Source organism: Terrapene carolina, unplaced genomic scaffold (genome assembly GCF_002925995.2).
Source record: "Terrapene carolina triunguis isolate 2854851 unplaced genomic scaffold, T_m_triunguis-2.0 Scaffold784, whole genome shotgun sequence".
NCBI lineage: Eukaryota > Metazoa > Chordata > Testudines > Emydidae > Terrapene > Terrapene triunguis.
In genome coordinates, this window is record NW_020665135.1 from 219,211 (window position 1) to 229,682 (window position 10,472).

The following is a 10,472-nucleotide window of genomic DNA, read 5'->3' on the forward strand; positions in this document are numbered from 1 at the left end:
GGCCACAGTCTCAGAATTAAGCCTTGTATTGTACATTTACTAACACCTTTCATCCTGAAGGATCCACCGTGCCACTGAAACGCAGACACTTTGGAGCTGCGGGCCATCAGCTGGGATGGGCAGAGGTACATAGAGAAGAGTGACATTTTGGCCAATGATACTGGAGCAAACTCACCACCTCTGGCAAAGACCCTGAGATGTTTAATGGCTGCACAGATTGAAAAAGACCACAGACTTACTCTCTATCCCATCACAACCATGTTGCACTCAGTTTTTCTTGCAGACGACTTCCTCAGCAAGTGATCTGTACTTGTGAATTCTGAAACAGAAGTGTCTTCCCTGGGAATCCCCCTCAGGTAGTCGTGTCCCACGTCTCTCTCACCCCAGCATCTGTAGCAGCATCCCACGCCGAGAGCCAACACAGGGGTTTGCACCATTCATAATATAGTTCTATGCATTTCCCAGTGGGGTTTGCTCGGCCTTTAGGGGAGAAGCAGAAAATCTGTATGTAAACAGGCTGGAGACAAGACTGTCTCTGCTTCTGTGCTAACTGTCCAGCTTTAGGAGTAATAGTAATTGAGGGACTTTCTTTGGCTCTGTGCAGAGTCGGAGGGGAATTGGCTGTTTTGTTTATTTGTGTATATTTAAAAATTATAGTTAATTAGGGAGAAAATTGAGAATAATGCCTAGAGCGCCATAGTGTCTGAAACCCTGTAAATCCTCAGGAGGGATAGATAGATAGTAGACAGACAGATCTGGAGAGAGATCATAGAATCATAGAATCATAGAATATCAGGGTTGGAAGAGACCTCAGGAGGACCAATTCCCAACTAAATCATCCCAGCCAGGGCTTTGTCAAGCCTGACCTTAAAAACTTCTAAGGAAGGAGATTCCACCACCTCCCTAGGTATCCCATTCCAGTGCTTCACCACCCTCCTAGTGAAAAAGTTTTTCCTAATATCCAACCTAAACCTCCCCCACTGCACCTTGAGACCATTACTCCTTGTTCTGTCATCAGGTACCACTGAGAACAGTCTAGATCCATCCTCTTTGGAACCCCCTTTCAGGTAGTTGAAAGCAGCTATCAAATCCCCCCTCATTCTTCTCTTCTGCAGATGAAACAATCCCAGTTCCCTCAGCCTCTCCTCATAAGTCATGTGCTCCAGCCCCCTAATCATTTTTGTTGCCCTCCGTTGGACTCTTTCCAATTTTTCCACATCCTTCTTGTAGTGTGGGGCCCAAAACTGGACACAGTACTCCAGATGAGGCCTCACCAATGCCAAATAGAGGGGAATGATCACATCCCTCAATCTGCTGGCAATGCCCCTACTTATACAGCCCAAAATGTCATTAGCCTTCTTGGCAACAAGGGCACATGGTTGACTCATATCCAGTTTCTCATCCACTGTAACTCCTAGGTCCTTTTCTGCAGAACTGCTACCTAGCCATTCGGTCCCTAGTCCATAGTTGTGCATGGGATTCTTCTGTCCTAAGTGCAGGACTCTGCACTTGTCCTTGTTGAACTACATCAGGTTTCTTTTGGCCCAATCCTCTAATTTGTCTAGGTCCTGCTGTATCCTATTGCTACCCTCCAGCGTATCTACCACTCCTCCCAGCTTAGTATCATCTGCAAACTTGCTGAGGGCGCAGTCCATGCCATCCTCAAGGACCGAACCTTGGGGCACTCCGCTTGATACTGGTTGCCAACTAGACATGCAGCCATTGATCACTACCCTTGAGCCCGATAATCTAGCCAGCTTTCTATCCACCTTATAGTCCATTCATCCAGCCCATAACACATCCACTGTTTTCCCCTCATCCACAGAGCCAGTTATCTCATCATAGAAGGCAATTAGTTTAGTCAGGCATGACTTGCCTTTGGGGAATCCATTCTGACTGTTCCTGATCACTTTCTTCTTCTCAAAGTGCTTCAAAATTTAGGACCTGCTCCATGATTTTTCAGAGGACTGAATGTGAAGCTGACTGGCCTATAGTTCCCTGGATCCTTTTTCTTCCCTTTTTTAAAGATGACCACTACTTTAGCCTTTTTCCAGTCACCTGGGACCTCCCCCGATCACCATGAGTTTTCAAAGATAATGGCCAATGGCTCTGCAATCACATCCACCAAGTCCTTTTGCATCCTCAGATGCAATGCATCTAGCCTCATGGACTTGTGCTCGTCCAGCTTTTCTAAATAGTCCTGAACCACTTCTTTCTCCACAGAGGGCTGGTCACCTTCTCCCCATACTGTGCTGGCCAGTGCAGTAGTCTGGGAGCTGACCTTGTTTGTGAAGACAGAGGCAAAAAAAGCATTGAGTACATTAGCTTTTTCCACATCCTCTGTCACTAAGTTGCCTCCCCCATTCAGTAAGGGGCCCACACTTTCCTTGATTTTCTTCTTGTTACTAACATACCTGAAGAAACCTTTCTTGTTACTCTTAACATCCCCTGCTAGCTTCAACGCCAAGTGTGATTTGGCCTTCCTGATTTCACTCCTGTATGCCTGAGCAATATACGTATGAGCTATATTTCTACGACACTCTGTACCCCAGAGCAACACCCTGGCACCCCCTTATTCACCACTGCTATATAGTTGCAACAAATCTTGTACAAAATATCTCCCGCGAGGTGTCAATTGAAAAGTTACGGTTTGCTGAATATGATTATACAATTTGTATGTATGTGTCAATTTTGTATCTGAAGTAATTAATATTGACTATGTTCTTGTATTTCAAATGAGTTTGTGCCTGTGGTAACTCCCTCAAGGTAGTTTACATCCAGTCTAGCCAGTACATTGTGAAGGGACCATTAAAGCGGATGGCCCCTCAATGAGCACAATGGGCCATGTAAGAGGCTTATATCCAACTGATGGACTTTTAGCCAGCATATGGGTAATGGCCCCTACTATGACTCATTGAAGCATGCAAGGGAATGTGTCCAGCTCATGTGACACTGGATTCCATCTTGTGCCTGAACTTTTCCAGTAACTGTGCTGGTATCTCTGTTTAGGACAATGAAGTTCCCTCCACATGGCAGAAGCTATAAAAGGCAGAAATTACCTCCCTCCCCAGCCACAAGTTTTTCAGCTTGTCACATTATCACAGTGTGAGGGGGGCCCAGATTGGTCACCTTCGTAATAACTATCCCGTGCTGGGAGGTGTTGCTCCTGCTTTGAGCAGGGGATTGGACTAGATACCTCCTGAGGTCTCTTCCAACCCTGATATTCTATGACTCTATGAAGCAGGCAGCAGGTAGCCATGTGAATGCTGCGATCCTGAGCACAGATTCCCCTGAGGCATCTGTCACTTATCATACTGCGTTTGATGCTGACAGTCTTGATGGCGCGGACTGTCTTCAGTGAGAAGTTATAGGGGCAGAAATGTGTGTGGTTAGGCGAGAGTTTTTATTACTATGAGGTTACAGAATGCTTGTACCTCTGGCTAAAATGCACATAGAAACTGAGAGTTTGGAAGCTGTATTATCAGTGGGGGTAGTAGATGATAACCCTGTTGATATGTTCATTTACAATGATTTCTTCTGTGTAAGTCAGGCTGTTAAGGGGTCTTCACACAGCAAAAAGGAGTGTTCTGCTGGGACCCCAGAGGGAAAGAGAAACGTCCCAGCAACTGCTGAGGGAAAGGGAGAAAGTCTCCTTGATTCCTCTGCAGCAGGGGGAAGCTGCATGCTTCCAGGGATAGGGTAGTTGAGATGGGTGGCTGCCCTGCAGCTGAAGGCAGCATCACCTCAGGCTTCGGGGTGCTCTCTGTGACCTCCCAGAACAAGTGGCCTGTCCTTTTTGTCCCACCACTGACCCAGCCCAGAACCGACACCCCACATCCAAACTCCCTCCCAGAGCCCACACCCTCTTCTGCACCCCAACCACCTGCATCAGGCTAGGCGATGCTCCCTGTGACCTCCCAGAACAATTGGTCTGACTTTTTTGCTCCCTCTGCTGCATCCCGGCTTCTGTGTATGCATGTCACCTTCCAGATCTTCTCTCTATATATTTGTTTTTAAAGAGATTCTTTGATCCCCCCAGTATTCTACCAAAGGATCCATTAAAAGTTAGCAGGGGAGAATATTATCAGGCAGTTTTTGTGAAACTGTGTTGGTGAATGGATGTATTTAATTATCAGGTGATGAAATATTGAAAGTTCCTTCATTTTTTCACAATTTTCCCATCAAAACAATGTCTGCTTAACCAGTTCCTCCAATATTTCTTCCCTGCATGCTCACTGTTCAGGTTCATATAATTTGGAGAAAGAGCAGAAATGGGTCATATACACATCTTGTGTTTTTCCCATTGATGAATTGCTGTACAGTAAGCAGAGAACAGGAAGTCATATCATTTAGCTAAAAGTTCAAAACAAAAATGCAAAACATGAATGATGACAGTGATGAGGGGCATTCGAACAGTGGCACAGTGAAAAAGAAACAGTATTTTTGCTGTTTTAATGACAAACGGTGCAAAGAAAATGCATTCAAAAATTGGCTTCACAAAATCAACAAGGCTATAGCAGAATGCATTCTATGTCATCAAGGAGTTTTGGTGAAATACGAGGGAAGATGCATGCGGACCAGCCATGCAGAGAGCAAAAAACACAAGAAATCATAAAATAACAGATAAGAATGTCACAAATCAATTTTTTTTACCAAAAGAGATTCATCCCAATACAAAACTGGTGACCATGGCTGAAGTGGGGCAAGTTCACCACAGTAGTTTGCACTATTTTAGTTATGCAAGACAAATCGTGCAAACAAAATGGTTCCAATATTTTTATCTGATTATGAAATTGTGAGAAAATGTCACGTGGACGGATGAAAGGAACCAGCATAACAGAGTGTGTTTGGGCACCAAAATCACAAGAACTTTTGCTTAAGGACTTGGATGGTGCACATTAGTTTTTCAGTTGGATCTGATGCCTCCAATAAGGGAAATAAGAAATTCTTCCCAGTAATCATGTGTTATTTTTCAGTGAGAAAGGTAATTATGCATGACTTGCTTGATTTTTACAACATACAGTGAGTTTTCCTCCTCAGCCCAGAAGACAGAATCTCTTATGTCCTTTTTCAAGTTTGTTGAAATGGAATACAAAGATGGGCATTGGCACATACCAACAAGATGGCTGTTACTTCTGCCTCCTACTGAACGAGTACTACAAAGCTGGCCAGCATTGAGAGTAGACTTCTTGACAGAGGGGGAAGAAGAATGTGTCAAGATTGTATGGGAAGTATCCAGAGAGGAAAAAAGTTGAGTCTCTCCCTCTTTGTTATGTTTACTTCCTGCACAGCCTGATGGGAATGTTTCACAATGCTGTGAAAAAACTGGAATGTAACAATGTCACCTGCACAGTGTCATGGAAGGCATCGGTTTAAAACTAAAGAGAAAAAGAGAGAACAAATTCTATGAAGATCAGCCCAAATCATTTTGGGCAACGTCTCTCCATCTGAGAGGAAGGGGATAAAACATTGAAGTGGTGCAATCAATATCTGGAGAAATTGTATGATTTTGAAACATCAGTTTTCAAACAAATGGCAGTGCTCTTGCTACAGCACTCCGCATCGAGAGTCACATCGACAAGCTGTTTGATACCTATTGAGTTTGTCTCAAAGGAGCAGAGCAGAAAATAGAGCAAAGATGGGTTGAGGTTTTCAGACAAAATGCCAGAGAGTGGTGACAGCCAAATGTGGAAATTGGTCTCCTTCGCACTTTCCATTCCTGTATCCACTGCCTATTGTGAGCAAGTTTTCAATCTGATGGCATAACCGTGGAGCAAGGATAGAAACTGAGTGATAGCATTGTGAAAACAGACCTGCGGGTGCAATGGAACTTCAGTATTTCCTATGCAAACTTTCATGAGTTCTTAAAAAAGAACCCGGAGATGCTTAGAGCAGCAAGAGGCCAACTGAATTCGGATGCATGCGACCCAGCTTTGGGGTAAAAACGTAACATACGTTTATAATGAAGTATTTAAGTATGAAGGTTTAAAGTTTAAAGCTATTCATTGCTGTTGCTCCGTAGCTAGCAAACGAATACTCAAAAAGATGGGTAAATATGTTGAAATATGATCTTGCTTTGAATTAAAATTATCATATTGATAGTAACATTAGCTAGCTAATACATTATTGAGCTAGCCTAACCACCAGCCCAGAGCCTGAACCCCCTCCCGCACCCCAAGCCTCTGCCCTAGCATGCTGAAATTGAGTGAGAGTGGGGAAGAGCGAGCAACGGAGGGAGGGGAGATGGAGTAAGCAGGGCAGGGCCTTGGAGAACAGGTGGGGTAGGGGTGTAGCCTTGGGAAAAGGGCGGGGTAGGGGTGGGGTCTTTGAGATTGTGCGATTATACAGTTGACAACCCTACTGATCACATGGGGGAGGATGCCAAGGACAGAATGGCTGATTCAGCATCTATGCACCCAGACACCCAACCTGTGGTTCAGGCTTTGAGAGTGAACCATGTAACTGACCTCCTGGGTGGAGCAGTCACACAGCCGACCTCTCGGGGATAGAGAGAGGGGTGACGGAGGTTATCCCAATCCAGGTCCTGATTTTTTAAGAGTTTGTTCAAATGTGCTTGTGAAAACTAACCCTGTCAAGAGATAGTATTTTGTGAAAATGCTAATGACCTATCAGACTGAGGGCAGGAGGTAATTCCCTGGGCTGATAAGACACAGAGAGCTGCTGTGAGAGAGCTGCTGGGGGAAGACACATTCATGGAGTGAAAATTACACTAGGCAGATATAAATATATTAACATCTTTTCATGTGTTAGTATATTTATACCTTGGCCAATTCATGTCACCCTGTGCCTCAGTTTATATAATGGGGATATGTTCATAGTCACTTTCCTTTGCTAGGTGTTTTCAAGATCCTTCAATGAAAGGTTCTGCACAGTATGATGATTGTTACTGATGAGTATTAGTGATCTCTGATCCCTTAGAGACAGCCCTGTGTGCCTGCAGAAACTGATCATGTCTCCTCTTAGTCATCTTTCTCTAGATCTGCCTGACTACCAACCACCCTGGCATGTACAGGGTATCAGACCCTATGGAGAACTAACATTAACCCTAGTTTTCTTATTAATCAACTATAATGTTTCAGTACACAAAATGCACAGAGCAGCCAATTCCTCTCTGACTCAGCACAGAGCCCCAGAGTTCTCATCTCCCTTTGGGAAGGTCCCTTAATTACTGTTAACTCCTAAAGGTGAATCAAGAGCACAGAAACACAGACATGGAAAGAGAGATATCCCCCTTTGGGAAGGCCTCTTAATTACTGTTTATTCCTAAAGCTGGGTAAACAGCACAGAAATGCAGAAAGGCTTGTCTCCAGCCTGTTTGCATCCAGATGCCTCTTCTTCACTAGAGGCTGAGTGAACCCCACTGGGATTGCACAGCACTATATTATAAATGGTGCTCAGCCCTGTGTCAGTTCTCAGTGTGGAATGTTGCTGCAGATGCCGGGGTGAGACAGGTGTGGGAAACGGCTCTCTAAGGCTCTCTAAGGGGGATTCCCAGAGAGGACACTTCCATCTCAGAATTCATGGACAATGTACCATGCAATAATTAGCTTCTAATGTCACAAGAGTGTTTGATTTAGGCAATGGGTGTATTTTTCTGATAACCACTGAAAAACAAGTATTTTGGGGAAGTATGACAGAAAAAGGCCCAATTGAGTCATGTAAATGTAATGTAACAGAGATCATTATTAAAAAAGGAAATACTTTGGGACCCAAAAGATGTGGACTGGTCCTTTGGTTTGGGGATACTTTGGGAATAATGGGAAAAATTGATTGATGAAAGCGAAAAAATCAGGCAATATGCAAAAGATGTATCTAAGTCTGATGAGCTGGGAAAAATAAATATTCTGGTCCACAATAGTCAAATATTAAAATTGGGGAAAGAAGGAGAAGAATTGTCTATTTCTCTCTGAAAACATTCATTCAATGTGCAGCGGCAGTCAAAAAATCAAACAGAATGTTGGTAATAATTAGAAAAGGGATAGATAATAGGACAGAAAATATCATATTGCCTCTATATAAATCCATGGTACGCCCGCATCTTGAATACTGTGTGCAGATGTGGTCTCCACATCTCAAAAAAGATATATTGGAATAGGAAAAGGTTCAGAAAAGGGCAACAAAAATGATTAGGGGTATGGAACAGCTTCCATATGAGGAGAGATTAATAAAACTGGGAATTTTCATCTTGGAAAAGAGATGGCTAAGGGGAGATATCATTGAGATCTATAAAATCATGACTGGTGTAGAGAAAGTAGATAAGGAAGTTTTGTTTACTACTTCCCATAACACAAAAACTAGGGGTCACCAAATGAAATTAATAGGCAGCAGGTTTAAAACAAATAAAAGGAAGCATTTTTTTTTACACAACACAAAGTCAAACTGTGGAACTCCTTGCCAGAGGATGTTGTGAAGGCCAAGACTATAACAGAGTTCAAAAAAGAACTAGATAAATTCATGGAGGATACGTCCATCAATAGCTATTAGCCAGGATGGGTAGACATAATGTGCCTAGGCTCTGTTTGCCTGAAGCTGAGAATGAGGGACAGGGGATGGATCACTTGATGATTACCTGTTCTGTTCATTCCCTGTGGGGCAACTGGCACTGGCCACTGGGCTCAGACAGGATCTTGTGTGTGTATATATAGAGAGAGTGTGATTCATATATCCATGTAATATGATATAGGACATTGAGGACCGGTATGGATGACACGTGCTTGATATGAATAAGTGTGTTGCACTTGGCAACTAAAGCAAGAACTGAAGATCAAGAACCATTAGAACTATTTGTGCAAAAACAATCTTATTATGTTCCGGGAAAATACGGAGAATCCGCACCAGCTGGACTGATATAAAATAGTATAAGAATTGGAGGAAATGGCATGCCTTGGACCATGGCGTCTCTTGTCTCTTTCAAATTGTGTGGATAGGAGGCCTAGTATACAAAAGCAAAGAACAGATGATGTGACAGAATGGACTATAAATGGTTGCCTATGATTTCTGCAAAAGGGAGTCACTTATTGATCTAGAGGCTCATGTGGATATAGATGAGGTTTTAGCCAGCTCCCAGCATCTTATGATTGGAAGGAATCTTGACTGGCCATTGGGACCATTCTGACCTGTGGACTCTGGTATAGTATGTTTGCGGTGTAAATGTGGAGTGAGTATGGTTTGTTTTGTAATCAGTAAAGACCACTTAGAGTATTACATACCAACATTGTGTCTGGTATCTGCCTGCTCCCTATTCCGAAGGGAGATCTCTATTGAGGGTCTAACATTAGTAGTGTCAAAGTTTTTCATAATTCATTTATCTGAATAATGAAAATGTTTCACCCATGAGAACAGCCTCCAATAGTGCATGTAGTGTCTCATATTAACATTGTCTCTCCATCCAGGCATTTGTACTGTGACCATCACCCTAGAGCCTGGGTATATACAGGAAGTTAGGGGAACACACAGTACATGCAGAAGACTCTGTTTTGCCTAGGAGTTGGACACCTTCTCCCCTACTCCATGTCAGATTCCAACACCACTGACTTCACCAACCCCTCTACCTTCATCCTGATGGGCATTCCTGGCCTGGAGGTGACCCATGTCTGGATCTCCATCCCCTTCTGCAGCATGTACACCATAGCCATCTTGGGGAACTTCACTATCCTGTTCATTGTGAAGACGGAGCTGAGCCTCCATGGGCCCATGAACTATTTCCTCTGCATGCTGGCTGTCACTGACCTGGTCCTGTGCACATGCACCATTCCAAAAACACTGAGCATCTTCTGGTTCAATTCCAGGGAGGTAGAATTCAGTGCCTGCCTGTCATAACTATAAAGGGAAGGGTAACAGCTCTCCTGTGTACAGTACTAAAATCCCTCCTGGCCAGAGACTCCAAAATCCTTTTACCTGTAAAGGGTTAAGAACCTCGGGTAACCTGGCTGACACCTGACCCAAAGGACCAATAAAGGGACAAGATACTTTCAAATCTTGGGGGGGGGAAGGCTTTTGTGTGTGCTCTTTGTTTTAAGGGGTTGTTCGCTCTTGGGACTGAGAGGGACCAGACATCAATCCAGGTTCTCCCCATCTTTCTAAACAAGTCTCTCATATTTCAATCTTGTAAGTAAAAAAGCCAGGAAAGGCATCTTAGTTTTACTTTGTTTTCTCAACTTGTAAATGTACCTTTTACCAGAGTGTTTATCTTTGTTTGCTGTACTTTGAACCTAAGACAGAGGGGAGTCCTCTGAGCTCTTTAAGTTTGATTACCCTGTAAAGTTATTTTCCATACTGATTTTACAGAGATGATTTTTACCTTTTTCTTTAATAAAAAGCCTTCTTTTTAAGAACCTGATTGATTTCTCCTTGTTTTAAGATCCAAGGGGGTTTGGATCTGTATTCACCAGGAGTTGGTGAAAGGAAGGAGGGGGGAAGGGTCAATTTCTCCTTGTTTTTAAGATCCAAGG

General features: G+C 43.4%; 1 pseudogene; it reads left to right on the top strand.

The window, feature by feature from the left end:
* The first annotated feature begins 9,531 nt into the window (after window positions 1-9,531).
* LOC113408112 overlaps window positions 9,532-10,472 on the top strand; it is a 1,673-nt pseudogene continuing 732 nt past the window's right edge.